General features: G+C 38.8%; 1 long non-coding RNA gene across 1 annotated transcript in view; it reads left to right on the forward strand.

Annotated features, from left to right (window-relative positions):
- The first annotated feature begins 4,726 nt into the window (after positions 1-4,726).
- Positions 4,727-17,932, forward strand: part of LOC111773166 (uncharacterized) — a 31,193-nt gene continuing 17,987 nt past the window's right edge. Inside the window, exon 1 of the long non-coding RNA XR_002807412.2 lies at positions 4,727-4,834. This is a non-coding gene — a long non-coding RNA (uncharacterized lncRNA). The remainder of the gene's footprint in view (positions 4,835-17,932) is intronic.

Raw genomic sequence — 17,932 nt, forward strand, 5'->3', positions numbered from 1 at the left:
CAATCTGGTGTAAGTTAAAATGGAAATTTATTGGCTGATATATCTGAAAAGCCCAGGGAAGGACTGGTGGAAAGTACAACTGGAATCGGGGTTTAAATTATATCAGTCAAAACTTAGCTGCTTCTCTCTTAGTTCATTCATTCGTTCAACAAGTATTTAAGTGCCTACTATGTACCAAACAGTGTTCTAGGAACTAAAAATTCATCAATGAGTGAGCCAAACAGACAAAAATTCCGGTCTTTATGAGATTGCATTCTGCCTTTAATTGTGATAGCTTCACTCTCATGTTTGACTTTGCAGTTTCCAGTTCACATCACTGCAACACCAAGTCCAATGGAAGAGGGAAAATCCACTTCTCCAACAGCTCAGAGTCAGCAAGTGAATTTGACTTTGATATTTCTAACTTAGATTTTCTGCTCATTTCTGAAAGAATCGCTGTCAGGTAGATGGGCTGCTTTTATTACCTGGGCATGGATCACCTGATCTCCCTGGAACCAGAGGGGGAGTCAACTGCACTGGAACCACAGTAGCTGAGAGTTGGGGAGAGGGGTGGATGGTCAAATGGGAATCAGCTGTTGCTTAAAGGAGGGTAACTAGATTCTGGGCAGCCTAATCCAATCAGTATCTACTGATTGGTGTGCTTTACTGAATAGACTTTTAAGTTTTTCTATAATTCTATCTGTCTCTCCTTTCCTTTATTGCATCTAGAGTTTGTGTCATTTAATGTTAAGTTTACAAATTTATTTTCTCATATTATCTTCCGCACTTCATATATATTTAAAATATTTAGCTCTTAATTCATCTTGACTTTATTTTTTGAGAGTGGTATGATGTAAGGATTGGATCTTTTAAAAAATGTGTGCTTATCTGGTATTCTGATTTTTTACAATGAAAAAGGATGGACTTGTATGATTGAAAAGTGTTCTAAAAGATTGACATTGCAGTCATTTATGTGTAAGGACATAATAAAAGATTGATATGCCAGTCTTTATGTGCAAGGACAGTGTGCACATCACTGTTTAGAGAGGGAGTATAGCGAGGTGATGCAGAGCACATCTACTGGAGTCAGACGGACCAGGGATTAAATTCTGCAACCAGTTAGCTGTATGCATTGAGCAAGTCTCTGGGTCTCAATTTCCTCCCCTGTAAAATGATGATCACCTCCTCATTGGATTGTTGTGATAAATAATGAGCCAACCTCTATAAAAAGACATAAGATAGTTCTTGGTGTATAATAAACATGGACAAGTAATAGCTAAAATTCTAACATGAAAAAGAACACTGTTCAATAATGGGAAATGGTTTAAATAAATTATGATACATTTATATGATAGAATATGGTGCAGGCACTGAAAATCATATTTTAGAAGAAACTTTAATGATTTGGAAAAATTTTCACCGTAAATTAAAAAAATTAAGCAAGGTGCAAAAGTATATAAAGTTTGATTCTAATGTTTAAAAAAATATATGTGTGTGTGTGTTTATACATAATTTTTTATTATACCCTTAGAGAAAAAGACTAGAAGGAAGCTCCCAAAATGTTAAAGGTGGGTATCTCTGGGTTCTAAGTTTATAAATTTTTACATTTATTTAAAACATTTTCTATAACAAGAATTACTTTTATAGTTAGAAAAATGTTATAAAATGCAATATAATTTGTGCTACAATATAGTATGTGCAAAGGGAGAATAAAGACGTGAAAGCTCTAAGAGGAGGTTGAAGAAGCAGATTTTGGAGTTCAGGGAGAGGGGCCAATGAAAAATACCTATCTAGGGCCCAGCCCTGTGGCCTAGTGGTCAAGTTTGGCACGCTCTGCTTTGGCAGCCTGGGTTCATGGGTTCAGATCCTGGGTGCAGACCTACATCACTCGTCAGTCATGCTGTGGCAGCAACCAAGATATAAAATAGAGGAAGAACTGGCAACAGATGTTAGCTCAGGGCTAATCTTCCTCAGCAAAAAGAAACAAATAAACAAAAACACCTATCTACCCCATCAACTTTGGCACCAACTGAGAGAGGCAAATTGAGATCCAAACAATCACTTTTATTATTAATAAAGTTTAGAGGATGTACCTTTAGTTCTGTCAGCAGGTTTGCTAACAGAACTATGTGGTCTTACAGTGTCAGTCAGTGACAGCCTCTGAACTTCCTTACAGCAAGGAGAGTCGAGGAAGAATGTGTGTTCTCATGCAAGGAAGAGGCTGAAGAAGCAATATTTCATCATGTGGATTTATTATAATTTATTTAAACCATTATTGAGGAAGCAAACTCTGCTCCTTCTCCCAAACTCACCCATCGGAAAATTCACTCCTTCCCCATGGAGGGCAAAGAAAGTGCTACCTGGGTGGCTTTGCTTCACGTGAAAACTTAAAGCCAGAAAAAAATGATGTACCTTCCCAACATTGAGGAGTGTTCAACCATGTCAAATACCATAGAAAGATCAATGAGGAAGAGGACCAAAAGAACATTTGTAGAATGATGAGGAAGAAATCAGATTTGAAGAATTCATTGGAAGTAGGACAGTAGAGATAATTTGTATAGATTACCTTTTTAAGAAGTAAGCCAGTTAGAAAATGAGAGAAAGAGTTGTAGTTTGAGAGTGCATAGAAGAAACAAGGTTTATGTTTTAGTTTATTTCTATGTATTCATTTAAAAAGTTTTAGAATCAGAAAAACTTAAGCCTGTGTATATCCTGAAGGGAGAGAACAAATAGGGAAAATTTGAAGAGAGGAGAGAGAATAACCAATGGTACAGAGGTCTGGAGTAGACAGGAGGCAATTTGAAGTGTATTTTTTCTGAAGCAGGAGGTTCCATCATCAGTCCAGCCCAAGAGAGAAGCCATGAGAATAACTAGGGGCTGACTAACGATGGTGGAAGCCTATTTGGTTGAGTGTGAAGGTCCCAACAAATTTTAAATTGAACCAATTAATACAGTTATTTAATTTAATTTTTCTAGGAGTGCAGAAGCAAAGGAAATAAATATTTTGGTACATTTGGTTTCATGAATTTGCAAGGCAGAAATGGCTTTTAGTGATTGGGCAAAAAATCCAAACAAATAAAATAAAATTTAACAGATAAAGAGTATTTTTTTTCCTGAAAGGAAACCTGTTCTGGAGGATAAAACTCAAAATGGATTTTGAGAAGCTTAAGGTTTAGGGTCTGGTAAGCTCGAAAAATAAAGGTTCATTTTGTTGAGCAACCCTCTAAATTATGTTTTATTGTTATTATGAAGTCCAGTTACGTCGAAAACAAATGTATCTAATAAAGTAAGCAAATCCATAAAATAAGGGATGTATGTGTACTGAACTGACAATGTTTGCCTGTGGCAGGACCTGATTTGGGTTACATGTGCATATTTGGACATATTAAATGAGACAAAGCAGGCAAACGTATATAAGCTTCGGTTTTATCTAGTTACTATGATCGTTAAATCCTTTGTTCCCATGGAACTTCAAAACTGGCAAAAGAACAAAGTTAGAACTTAACGGTGCTGCTATTTTTAATCAGTCATGTGTTCCAAATACATTAATTGCATACCAACTCTTTAAAATAAGTGTGCTTGGCTAAGAGACAGGACATTGTGTTTTCGAAATAAAGCATTTCCCAAATGTCTATTTTCATACATGTAATTCACGTGCAGGTTTTATTACAGATTGACCATGGATGTGATACTGACTACAATATGAAGTGAGGAAACACAGTACTTAGTATTTGACCTTCTCCAAATTTGATCCTGATCCTGTTTGAACCAATGGGCTCTGTTTTCACTGGAGAATCGTTTTATGTCTGTGGAAGGGCTCATCTCTCTCTCCTAAATCAAGTAACAAAGGAAATAACAGAAATTCAGGGTCAAGTTACCAGGTTTGAATAAAAACATGGAGGGAAGAATCTAGGAAAGATGGAGAGCAGATGTAGGTTGCCATGTTTAAATCAGGACTTAGAAAACAAAGCCAGATTTCCCAAGTCAAGGTCATGAGCATGTGGTAATGAGTAAAGTAGGAAAAGCTTGAAGAAACGTTGCAACAAAGGATAGGCAGATTGCTGAAAGAGAGGATTTTAAGTAGTTTAATAATTCTTCTATTTTCCTGACCTCACCTGTCAGATAAACCCCTATTTGGTCAACCTATGTGTTTCTCTGAATAAACATAAGAGTACCATTCTCTTTTTATAGGTTAAGTAACTTGTCTAAACTCATACACCCAGCAAGTGGTGAAGCAGAGATTTTCCCCTAAGTTTAACTCCAGAATTTTAACTTTTAACCATGAAAAGGAAATATCACCTGGGAGACAGTTTACCCTTTTCGGGCATCACTGAATTATTTTACGCGTGGGAAAGATGGGCAGGTGGGTTTCCCTCACAGTACCTGAGTTGTCCACCTGGTGGCTTTGCTCCCACTTCACAACTGGTTGGCCCTAGTTCACCAGGCTACAGCTTCCCCAGGTGGGTGGCCACAGGCAAGAGTCTGTCCCCATAGCCCACAGGAAAAGTGCAAAAAAAGACAAATTTTTCCACAGGAGCTCTCAGGAGAAACACTCTTGTTTCTAACCTTCCTCCCTAATTTTGAGGTTCCTCTCCTCTTTAAGGAGCTTCTTTCATCAAAACTGCTCAGTCTGAATTCTCACTTACGTTTTTGAGAAATCTCAAAAGTATAGTCTGGAGCTTGGTTCCGTCTCCTTCCCTCATACTCCAGGCAATGTGTGGAATCCAGGAACTCGTAAGGATTCCATCAATATGTTCTACCTTCTGACTACTCTTGGGCTCAGCCAATGGAAAGCCCTGGAGAATGAAGTCAGGATGTATATTCCCTGGCTTCTTCCTTCAAGTCAGCCGAGATGGTAAGTTTTATGTGTCAACTCGGCTAAACGATAGTTCCCAGTTATTCACTCAAACATGAATCTAGGTGTTTCTGTGAAATATTTTGTAGATGTGGTTAAAGTCCATAATTAACTTACTCTAAGTAAGAGAGAATATCCTAGGTAATCTGGGCAGGCCTGACTCAATCAGTTGAAAGACTTTAACAGCAGAACTAAGGTTTCCCAGAAGAACAAATGCTGTCTGTGGACAGGAGCTTTATCCTGTGCCTGAGAGCGGCTTGTCCTTCCCATGGCCCACCATACAGATTTTGGCCTTGCCTTGCCAGCCCCTACAATTACATCAGCCAATTCCTTGCACTAAATCTCTTCATGTTTATCTCCTACCAGTTCTGTTTCTCTGGTTGAACCCTGACTGATACAGTAGCCTTGAGCTGGCTGTGTCTCTTAACCAAAGGCCAATGCTCCTCTCAAGTGGCTGACTCGTTATGACTCTCTCTCCTTCCTGTTCTGTAACTGTTTCTGGCCTGCCAGTGGTAACAGCCTAAGTTACTGTATCATTACTAGCAGTTCGTCTATACCCCGTATGTGTACATGATCCCTTTGACACCTGTCCCTGAATTACCCTCGTTTGAGTGTGCTATTTCCTCTTGAGACCTAAGTGATGCATCCACTAATAAGAACACTTAAAATAAAAAACAATCATCAAGTGCATTAATTCATTTATTCAGAATATTATTGAGTGCCTGTTATTTGAGCTGACCAAGTGCTAGGCTCAAAGGATATGATGGTTAATAAAAACAACATGGTCTGTGTCTTCATGAGCTTATAGTTTGGTGGGGGAGGTAGACAAATAAACAAATAATTGTTGTTTTTTGTAGGAAATGCTACAATAGGGAAAGGATAGCATGCTATGAGAGCACAGACGAGGGGCTCCTAAGCCAATATTGAGTTGAAGCATCTGGAAAAGCTTCCTGAAGGAAGAGATATTCAAGCTGAGGCCTGAAGTAGGAGAAAAAATGAGCCAGGCAAAGGGAGGTGTGAGGTAGATTGTGTATGTGTATGGTGGGGAGAAGAGTTTCAGAAAAGGGAGTAATGTGTGCAAAGGCCTAGAGTCCTGAGAGGGTGACTTCTTTAAGACCCTGAGAGTCAGTGGGCATAGAGGGGAGACACAGGCTGCAGAAGCAAGCAGAAGCCAGGTCGTGAAGGACCTTGCTGTCATGTTAAAGAGTTTGGGTAGGGGAACCCATCGAAGGGTTTCAGGCCTGGGGATGCTGTAATCAGATTGGAGTTTTAGAAAGATCAGTCTGTGAGTGGAAAAAATACCGAAGGGGTGAGGTTGGAGTTCCAGTTATGCAGGCAAGAGGTGACTTGCATAACAGCAGGGGCTAGTCCAGAAGAAGAAAAAATGGTATATTTCTAGAGATATTTGGAAAGTAAATTTGACTTATCCCAAGGAAAAATGGGATTTTGGCTCCTGGGATTGAGGACGGTGAAGGGAAAAGAAGAGTTAAAGTGTCTCTTAGTTTCCAGTATTGGCTGGCTGGATGATGGTGCAGCGTCTGAGATAGGAAACACAGGTTTCGGGAGAAGAAAATGAGTTTAGTGATGAACGTGTTGAATTTGAGGAACCTATGGGATATGCAGGAGGAGGGTGAGTAGTAGGATATACAAATTTGAAACCTAGAAGAGAGTTTTGGACAAGAGGTAAAAATCTGAGATTCATTAGCAAATACATGGTAACTGATACTATGGGATTGGATGAGAAATTTTAGGGAAAGAATATAAAGTGAGAGGAGGGTCTGAGACCAAACCAAGGAATGCCATATTTGAAGGGATGGTGAAGAGAGGATCCTATGAAGGAGTCTGAAAAGCAGAGGAGGTAGGAGAGGGGGAGTACTCCTGAAGCCCAAGAAGAGAGTATTTCGAGCAGTTCTTATAAAAAACGGAGCGAGAAGGGTATGGAAGTCGTACAGGGGAATGAAGAAGACATTGGCCCCTCCTTCTAACCCAGATGGAGTGGGGGAAATGAATAATTTCTACGTAAGAGACTGCAGAAGAAGTTGTAACTTCCTCAAGAGAGAACCATGTCCTCATTAAGGCAAGGTAGTGTACATTCAGAGAAGAGCCTGAGAAAAGAGAGGGTCTTCCTTTATTACAGAGAGGGTTTCCAGAGGATATAGTTGTAAGTTTGGATAAAATGCCCAGGAAAGCATGGAGACATGTTTATAGGGCAGTGGTATGCCTGGAGTGGCCCTGTCCATCCCTCCTACCACTGCTGCAGTGTTCCTAACACACTGGCAAGATAAAGCCACCATTCTCTGCATGATAATAATATTCAGACGTATATATGATAATCATCCAGACAGGTGGGACTCCATAGCAGTGACCAATGGGGCCAATAAATAAGAAAGAAGCAATCTTTTGCAAAATAAAACAAATCTGAAGTGTGCAGGGTTAATTTGACGAGCTACACGTGCTGCTGTATACATCAGTGATTCCCAAATGACAAACCAGGAAGTTTTCCCTGATTCAAAGCAAAATGAAAAAAAATGCAAATAATGTAGTGAGTTTTTTAATGCATCTAAATATATTCAATTTTAACAATTGCCCTTTACCCTTAAGTTATATTATTTCTTCGCATTTTTTGTTGTTAAAATGTTTTCTTTTATGAAACAATGGTAATAATAAATGACAATTTATTTTAATGATCTTTCATGGCAAGATAAAATAGTGGCAACCTATTGATCTTACTGGTCTTTGATATCTCCAAATCTAGAAACCGTTCATTGGTTTTCTCACTTGTGAATATTATTTTTAGTGTAATATAATTTGTTCATGCCCATTAGGAATTAGGAAGGTAGAATTTCAGTGTTACTTGATGTAGTAATCTTTCTGTCAGTTGCCAAGTAACACCTACTAGCATCCCGTTGGAACACAGTTTGGGGAAGCTAGTGAATGTACTAGAACTTGAAGAACAAATGGTTCTGAATTCCATTACACTTGGTAAACCTTGCATACCAAACCTCTCTTCTGGGTTTCATTATGCATGTATCACATGAAAGACTGAGAAGTCCTGGAGTCAAGAAATCAATTAAATTTTGTTTATTAGATAAACAAATTAATTTGTTTGCTGCAGGAAAATTTTTTTCTGGCATCCCTAATTAACACCTCCTGCAATAATCTTCTGTTAAGACCAGTTTGAGAAGTGTTTGAATAGTTGCTCTTGAACGATAATCAACCATGTGCCCCCATTCTGTAATACAGACAAATATCTCAGGAAATCCAATCAAAGCTGAAGCCTATTTAAGTTCAATTTCATTTGTTTTTAATTATATCATACTGATTTTTAGATACGTCAGTCTGTTGGCTATGCTCAAAAATAACAATAGCAAATACTTCTGTGGCTTTTACCATGTTTCAGGCACTCTTCTAAGCTCTTTTAGGTGTACTAACTCATTCGTTCCTCAAAATCACTTATGAGGTAATTACTAATATTATCCCCATTTTATGGATGAAGACATTATGGATGAGAGACACAGGGAGGTTATGGTACTTGCTCAAGATCATACACTTGGGTCCAGAGCTCTAGCTCTAGCTGTGCTGCTCTCTCATGGGCTCCTTATAGCCAGAATGGTCTGCCAAAGCTCAGTTTCCCACCGCACCGTGGGATTGGCCATCTGTAAATTTGCATCAAGAATGAAAGATGGATTGAGGTGCTCTGAAACTATCCACCTGACCTGGATTGACTGTCTCTCAGGCTTTGCTTCACTACAGCACTTTCTGAACTTTCCACAGACTTTGGAAATAGTAGCAGCACTGAGTGAACCCTCTTTGAAAGGAGTCACCAAGGTATGGACTGACCACACTTCTAAGGAACCATGGACCCAAGGGAAGAGTTAACCTCCAGCCTCTCTGGAAGGAGTTGGCCGGGATGGACTAACTTCCTGGTCTGGATTTACTCTGGGAGAGGCTCTGGTTTCAAGGCTCTTGGCACAAAGTCTCCTGGGAAGTGGTTAGACTAGAGCTGGCTAGTGTCAGGCTGGGGAGGACAGAGTGGGTGGCAGTGGGGGGCCAGAGGCCTGCTGATCCCTAATTGGGCCTCCATCTCAATTCTTTTCTGAATTCTTAGGCTGTCAAATGCAACTAACCTTTCGTTTAAGAAAAAATTATGTTCTGCTTTTGGGCCTCTTTAGAAAATTGTTCACATAAACCCAGTGACTCAGTTGGTCTCCAGTGTAACAATTCTTTTGTGCCACTAGTAGAAGGCCTGTCAACTTTCAGTGCTAACTTAAGTCCAAGATTGCTCTGCTCCCATTTCGTGGCCACATTATATTGGGAAAAACTTCCAAGTACCTCTGGAAACCTTCAAAGATCATCCTGCATTTAAATGGTATGTAGCTGATGGTTTTTAGCATATTGAAGCCAATCCTCCTGGGGAGCAGGGAAGACTGAAACATTTAATTTAAAGGAGTTAAGGCAAGAACTGAATATTAAGAAAGTAAGTAGGGAGGAGTTGAAATTAAAGTCATAGTTATTGAACGGCAAACATAGTTTTAACAAAACTATATATAATACTTTTAGTTACAAAACACACAGGGAACCCAGAAATATAAGTAGTAAATCTATTTGGCTAATTTGGAGTATAACCAAGCATATGAGGTGAGAAAGAGTGTTTGTCTGTTCCTAGGACATTAGCAATAACGTCCAAGGATGGAAGGGAAGAAAACTCTCTTGTGTGAGGGGAGTAGTTCCTTATTCTTTCCTAAAATAACAGTTTTCTTCCTGTTATCGTGATTTTCCCCCTTTCTTATTGAACTGACAAAAGAAATTTCAAGTTTATCATAGTAGGAGATTGTCAACCTGGAAATCAAATGGTGGGGTATCTTTGTAATTGGGTGACCAAGTCATATTGAGATAAAAGCATTTTGCTCCTTTAGAGATGGAGTAAAATATGTGGGGCCCAAATCTGGCTCATAGGCCATTTGCTGATAATCTCTTGTTTCAGAGAAATTTCAGCTTTTGAGAAATTCCATCCTAGTATTATTTTGGGTTGCCAGTTTGTTTTTACTAGTAATTGCATATTAAAACTCCACTTTGTTTCACTTAACAGATGACATCTAAGACCATAGATGACAAAAGACAGATTATCAATGGAAGTTGTGGAAAATCCTTCCAAACTATTTTAAGAAAAGAAAATTTTAAACCAGGAGTAATTAAGCCCAGCTAGACCTAAAGCTGAGATGCACAGAGTACATACTGGAGTCACTTCTATCCCTATAATTAAATGATTTTGTGGTTCAGCCCAGTCTTTCACACAGAAATGAGTCTGTTGTTTGATGGAGTGAAATAAAACAGAGAAATCTTGACTATTAGCAGATAAATTAGGGTCAAGAATAGATTATTTTCTTAATTATCTGTGTTCTTATAAAAATGCAGGGTAAAGAATACCTGTAAATGTCGCAAACCACATGCTCATGTCTATTAGTCTCTGAATAGCTTTATAGCATATTTAGTGCCTTTTTGGTATTTGTTTGATTCTGCTTCATTTTTAGATAAAGGTATGTATATACGCCGGTGTTGACCTTAAACAAAGACAGCCAGTTATTTCTCCAGCAAAAATGGATTTATTTAGGATCAGCAAAGAACTGCAGTGTGGAATATGCAAACATGGCAAGCGAGGTGCAAGTCTCCCAGCAACAAGGAAAGAAGAGATCTCTCATAGAGGGGAAAAGAAAGTTGGGAGGGCTACTGTAGACAAAGTGTCCACTGGAGGAACGGAGAGTTGGATGTGTAGTGGCTTTTCATTGGCTGAGTTGTGACAGACTCTCATTGGCTGAGTTGTGACAGACTCTCATTGGCTGAGCTTGCTGGTGAAGAAGATGAAGTCTTTCTTCTTCCTATTGGACTCTGCTGTTGACATAGGGCATGAGAGCTCCCCCTTTTGGCCTCCTGACTCCTATTTAATGAAGTTTCTGTTTATTAATTTGACATTTTACCCTTTTGATCAAGATTTTTTTCTGAAAGCATCACTGATCAAGCATCAGGTTTTTCTGGTTCCGGCAGCTTTTTGTCCCTCAATGCCAGGAAGGAGTTTTTCTTGGTGTTGGGTCAGAGGGAAAGTGCAGATTGGAAACCTATTGAGGCCACATTTGAGTAATGAGGAGGGGTAGAAGGGAGAACTCTCAGGCATTTTTCTTCTCTAAAGTCCGTATGTTATCAAGATCATAGGCACCAAAGATCATCTGAAGCATTATATCATTGTCAAAGGTTTGGCAGACAAACTTTCAACAGGCCTGGTCCAGACGTCTTGGGGAAGCTGTCTCATCAGATGTCACTTCTTCAATTCTGGGGAATCTTTACTTTCAGGTCACCAGATGATGTGCAGGTCCAGTCAGGGTTTGGTGCTTTCTTTAGGTGTGTCACATGAATCCTAGTCTATTCCTTGAAGTTTTATGGCACAAGAGTTAGTTAGCAGTACCTGATGGGTGCCTTTCCAGCAAGGCTGAAGGAGTCCTTCTGGAAGTGTCTTTTCCAATAGACAAAATCTCTAGGTTGCAAGGTGTTCCTCTCCCTGGAGTGCACTATGAAAATATTGCTCTACCAAGCCATGGTTATTTTTAATAGAAGCAATTAGGGCTTTGCAACATTGGAGTATATCTTCTTTTATCAGCTGTGAGTCAAAAGACGCAGGAGCCTGGTGCATTGGGCCTCCTGTGACTATTTCAAAGGGTGAAAGTTTATGAGTTCCAAGGGGGGTGGATCTGAGATTTAGAAGGACCAACAGCAATGCTTTTGGCCAAGGTATTTGGAGGGCCTCTATAGATTTTGCCAACAAAATAAAATCTACAGAGTTTGAGTCTTAATATTGCTATGGTGCATTTGACTAAACCATAGGATTGAGGGTGGTAAGCACAGTGAAAGTATTGTAAAACCAGCCAGACAGCTCAGACTTGTCGAAATACCTGAACAGTACAATAGGTTCCTCAATCACTGTGAAGCTCAAGAGGAGTTCCTCAGGGAGGGGTCATCCTTTCCAAAAGGACTTTTGCCACAGAAGAGGCAGTATCCTGTCTGCAAGGGAAGGCTTCAGTCCAGTGAGAAAACACACAAACTATTACTAAAACATCTTTATACCCATGACATGGGGGAAGCTGTATGAATTCCATTTGCCAAGCCTTGAAAGGTCCATTAGGCAGTTGAAAATGTCTGGGAGCAGTACAAATAGGCTTCCCTGGATTGTATTTCAGAGGAGTGGGACAAGTGAGGTAGGCACTTTTTGTAGCCTTGTTAATATTTCCCCACCAACATCACTTCACAAATGCTATCATTTTGTCAGTAGATCAATGGTTTAACGCATGTACAGTGGTTAAGAGTGGAAATTTTAGAGTCTCCAGAAGGACTGGGTTGTTATTTGGTCTGAACCAGAGTTTTCTCTTTTTAATCAAACCAACAATTGTTGAATTTCCAACCTTGTTTTTCCTTTTTTGAGGCTAGTTATTGGGCTTCTTTAGTCAGTTTTTTTATGTTATCATTTGGGGAAATATCCCTTTGGACCATGACAGAGGCTTGCCTGTTGTTGGTTCCTTTAAGGGATGCATTTCTTGCAGAAATATTAGCAAAGTGATTTCCTTTAGCTTCCAGAGAGTCAAGTTTAGAATGCCCCAGGATCTTAATCCCCGTGTCGCAGGGTCCAGTTGCTGGCTATAATACCCTATAGGTCGATTGTGGTCCCTGTGTTTTGGGGTGAGTACCCCAAGGGCATTCCCTTCCTTTTCATATACAAAGAGGAAAAAGGGAATCTGATAATTGGAATGTCCAAAGGCAGATAGGTTCATCAAACTCTTCTTTAAGGCCTCAAAGGCTATGTTGTCTGATTCTTCCCATAAAATTGGGTCAGGGTTGTTGTTCTTTGGTAAAACATACAGAGATTTGGCCATAAGAGAGAAATTTGGAATTCAATTTGGGCAGTAACCAACTAGCCCAAGAAAACCTTGCAGTTGACACTTAGTTTGGGTTTTGGGAAACTTAGGACACCATGAAGACTATCTGGATTCCGGTGTAGCCCTTGTTCTGATAGCAGACATCTTAAATATCAAACCTGGGTTTGGGCAAAATTTCTTCTTGACAACCTTATGTCTTTTTTTTTTCTTTAGGGTATTTTTTTTAAATTAAGGTTATAAAAGTTAACATCCTTGTGAAATTGCAGTTGTACATCATTATTAGTCATGTTGTAGGTACACCACTTCACCCCTAGTGCCCTCACCCCACCCCCCTTTCCCCTGGCAACCACCAATCCGTTCTCTTTGTCCATATGTTTACTACCACCTATGAGTGGAATCAGACAGAGTTCATCTTTCTCTGTCTGGCTTATTTCACTCAACATAATACTCTCAAGGTCTATCCATTGTTGTTGTGAATGGGACGACTTTGTCTTTTTTTATGGCTGAGTAGTATTCCATTGTATACATATACCACAACTTCTTTATCCAATCATCAGTTGCTGGGCACTTAGGTTGGTTCCATGACTTGGCTATTGTGAATAATGCTGCAATGAAGATAGGGGTGCATGGAACTTCTGGAATTGCTGATTTCAGCTTCTTAGGATAGATACCCAGTAGTGGGATGGCTGGGTCATAAGGTATTTCTATTCTTAACTTTTTGAGGAATCTCCATACTGTTTTCCATAGTGGCTGCACCAGTTTGCATTCCCACCAACAGTGTATGAGGGTTCCCTTTTCTCCACAGCCTCTCCAACATTTGTCACTCTTGGTTTTGGATATTTTTGCCATTCTAACAGGTGTAAGGTGATCTCTTAGTGTAGTTTTGATTTGCATTTCCCTGATGATTAGTGATGATGAGCGTCTTTTCATGTGTCTATTGGCCATCCGTATATCTTCTTTCGAGAAATGTCTGTTCACGTCCCCTGCCGATTTTGTAATTGGGTTGTTTGATTTTTTATTCTTGAGTTGTGTGAGTTCTTTGTATATTATGGAGATTAACCCTTTGTCGGATAAATAACTTGTGAATATTTTTTCCCAGTTAGTGGGCTGTTTTTTTGTTTCAATCCTGTTTTCCCTTGCCTTGAAAAAGCTCTTTAGTCTGACGAAGTCCCATTTGTTTATTCTTTCCATTGTTTCCCTCATGTGAGGGGTTATGGTGTCCGAAAAGATTCTTCTGAAGCTGATGTCAAAGAGTGTACTGCCGATATTCTCTTCTAGAAGACTTATTGTTTCAGGCCTAATCTTTAGGTCTTTGATCCATTTTGAGTTTATTTTAGTAAATGGTGAAAAAGAATGGTTGATTTTCATTCTTTTACATGTGGCTGTCCAGTTTTCTCAGCACCATTTGTTGAAGAGACTTTCTTTTCTCCATTGTATGCCCTCAGCCCCTTTGTCGAAGATAAGCTGTCCATAGATGTGTGGTTTTATTTCTGGGCTTTCAATTCTGTTCCATTGATCGGTGCACCTGTTTTTGTACCAGTACCATGCTGTTTTGATTACTGTAGCTTTGTAGTATGTTTCGAAGTCAGGGATTGTGATGCCTCCAGCTTTGTTCTTCTTTCTCAGGATTGCTTTAGCAATTTGGGGTCTTTTATTGCCCCATATGAATTTTAGGATTCTCTGTTCAATTTCTGTAAAGAATGACATTGGAATTCTGATTGGGATAGCGTTGAATCTGTAGATTGCTTTAGGTAGTATGGACATTTTAACTATGTTTATTCTTCCAATCCATGTGCATGGAATGTCTTTCCATCTCATTATGTCGTCGTCGATTTCTTTCAAGGTCTTGTAGTTTTCGTTGTATAGAACTTTCACTTCCTTGGTTAAATTTATCCCAAGGTATTTTATTCTTTTTGTTGCAATCGTGAATGGGATTGAGTTCTTGAGATCTTTTTCTGTTTAGTTCATTGTTAGCATATAGAAATGCTACTGATTTATGTAGATTTTATACCCTGCAACTTTGCTGTAGTTGTTGATTGTTTCTAATAGTTTTTCTATGGATTCTTTGGGGTTTTCTATATATAAGATCATGTCGTCTGCAGACATTGAGAGTTTTACTTCTTCGTTGCCTATTTGGATTCCTTTTATTTCTTTTTCCTGCCAAATAGCTCTGGCCAACACCTCCAGTACTATGTTGAATAAGAGTGGTGAAAGTGGGCACCCTTGTCTTGTTCCTGTTCTCAGAGGGATGGGTTTCAGTTTTTGTCCGTTGAGTATGATGTTGGCTGTAGGTTTGTCATATATGGCCTTTATTATGTTGAGGTACTTTCCTTCTATACCTATTTTATTGAGGGTTTTTATCATAAATGGATGTTGGATCTTATCGAATGCTTTCTCTGCATCGATTGAGATGATCATGTGGTTTTTGTTTCTCATTTTGTTAATGTAGTGAATCACGTTGATTGACTTGCAAATGTTGAACCATCCCTGTGTCCCTGGTATAAATCCCACTTGATCATAGTGTATAATCTTTTTGATATATTGTTGTATTCAGTTTGCCAGAATTTTGTTGAGGATTTTTGCATCTATGTTCATCAGTGATATTGGCCTGTAGTTTTCCTTCTTTGTCTTGTCCTTGTCAGGTTTGGGGATCAGGGTGATGTTGGCTTCATAGAATGTATTAGGTAGTGCTCCATCTTCCTCTATTTTCTGGAACAGTTTGAGAAGGATAGGTATTAAATCTTCTTTGAATGTTTGGTAGAATTCTCCAGAGAAGCCATCTGGTCCTGGACTCTTATTTTTGGGGAAGTTTTTGATTACTGTTTCTATTTCTTTACTTGTGATTGGTCTATTCAGATTCTCTATTTCTTCCTGATTCAGTTTGGGTAGGTTGTATGAGTCTAGGAATTTATCCATTTCTTCTAGGTTGTTCAATTTGTTGGCATATAGTTTTTCATAGTATTCTCTTATGATCCTTTGTATTTCTTCAGTATCTGTTGTTATTTCTCCTCTCTCATTTCTAATTTTATTTATTTGAGACTTCTCTTTTTTTTAGTGAGTCTGGCTAAGGGTTTGTCGATTTTGTTAATTTTTTCGAAGAACCAACTCTTTGTTTCATTGATCCTTTCTACTGCCTTTTTTGTTTCAATATCATTTATTTCTGCTCTAATTTTTATTATTTCCCTCCTTCTACTGACTTTGGGCTTTGTTTGTTCTTCTTTTTCTAATTCCGTTAAGTGTCGTTTGAGGTTGTTTATGTAAGATTTTTCTTGCTTATTGAGGTGAGCCTGTATTGCAATGAATTTCCCTCTTAGGACTGCTTTTGCTGCGTCCCAAATAATTTGGTACAGTGTGTTTTCATTTTCATTTGTCTCCAGATAATATGTGATTTCTTCTTTAATTTCTTCAATAATCCATTGTTTGTTCAGTAGCATGTTGTTTAGTCTCCACATTTTTGGCCCTTTCCCAGCTTTATTCTTGTAGTTGATTTCTAGTTTCATAGCATTGTGATCAGAAAAGATGCTTGTTATTATTTCAACCCTCTTGAACTTATTGATGCTCGCTTGGTTTCCCAAGATATGGTCTATCCTTGAGAATGTTCCATGCGTGCTTGAGAAGAATGTGTAACCTGCTGTTTTTGGATGAATTGTCCTATATATATCTATTAGGTCCATCTAATCTAATTTTTCATTTAATTCTATAATTTCCTTGTTGATTTTCTGTCTGGATGATCTGTCCATTGGTGTTAATGGGGTGTTGAGGTCCCCTACTATTATTGTATTGCTGTTGATGTCTCCTTTTAGTTTTGTTAATAGTTTCTTTATGAATTTTGGTGCTCCTGTGTTAGGTGCATATATATTTATAACTGCTATGTCATCTTGGTGGAGCGTCCCTTTTATCATTATATACTGCCCCTCTTTGTCTTTCTTTATCTGTTTTGCTTTGAAGTCTACTTTGTCTGATATAAGTATGGCAACACCTGCTTTCTTTTGTTCATTATTGGCTTGGAGTATTGTCTTCCATCCCTTCACTCTGAGTCTGTGTTTGTCTTTGGGGCTGAGGTGTGTTTCCTGGAGGCAGCATATTGTTGGATCTTGTTCTTTGATCCATCCTGCCACTCTGTGCCTTTTGATTCGAGAGTTCAATCCATTCACATTTAGTGTGATTATTGAAACGTGGGGGCCTACTGTTGCAATTTTATCACTTGTTTTCCGGTTCTTTTGCATTTTGTTCTCATGGAGAGCTGTTACTTTGTGTTATTGTCCTTCTGCTTATCTCCTTTGTTCTGGATTTTGTAACCCCTTTCCTTTTTTTGATTTTTTCAGGAATGAGTTTCTTCCTGAGCAATTCTTGAGGAGGAGGTTTTGTGGTGATGAACTCCCTTAACTTTTGTTTATCTGGGAAAGTTTTTATTTCTCCATCGTATTTGAAGGATATTTTTGCTCGGTAGAGTATTCTCGGCTGCAGGTTTTTGTCCTTCAGAGTTTTGAATATTTCATTCCAATCTATTCTAGCCTGTAAGGTCTCTCCTGAGAAATCTGCTGATAGCCTTATGGGGTTTCCTTTGTAAGTTATTTTCTTCTGCCTGGCTGCCCTTAGTATTTTCTCTTTGTCATTGACTTTTGCTAGTTTCACTACTATATGCCTTGGGGTTGGTCTTCTTGCATTAATAAAGTTTGGAGATCTATTGGCTTCTGTCACATGAAGTTCCATTTCTCTTCCCAAGTTTTGAAAGTTCTCAGCTATTATTTCTTTGAACAGGCCTTCTGCCCCCTTCTCCTTCTCTTCTCCCTCTGGTATACCTATAATCCTTATGTTGCATCTCCTAATTGAGTCGGATAATTCTCAGAGAGTTTCTTCATTTCTTTTTAGTCTTAGTTCTCTCTCCTCCTCTGCCTGCAGCATTTCTATATTCCTATCCTCCAAATTGCTAATTCTGTCCTCCATATTATCGACCCTACTGTTCAGAGAGTCCAGATTTTTCTTAATCTCCTCCATTGTGTTCTTCATCTCCAGTATTTCTAATTGGTTCTTCTTTATAGTGTCAAGCTCTTTTGTGAGATAGCTCCTGAACTCATTGAGTTGTCTATCTGAATTCTCTTTTAGCTCCTTGAGTTTTTTCATAATGGCAGTTTTGAAATCATCGTCATTTAGGTTATAGATTTCATTGTCTTTGGGA

This window comes from Equus caballus, chromosome 4 (genome assembly GCF_041296265.1).
Source record: "Equus caballus isolate H_3958 breed thoroughbred chromosome 4, TB-T2T, whole genome shotgun sequence".
Taxonomy (NCBI): domain Eukaryota; kingdom Metazoa; phylum Chordata; class Mammalia; order Perissodactyla; family Equidae; genus Equus; species Equus caballus.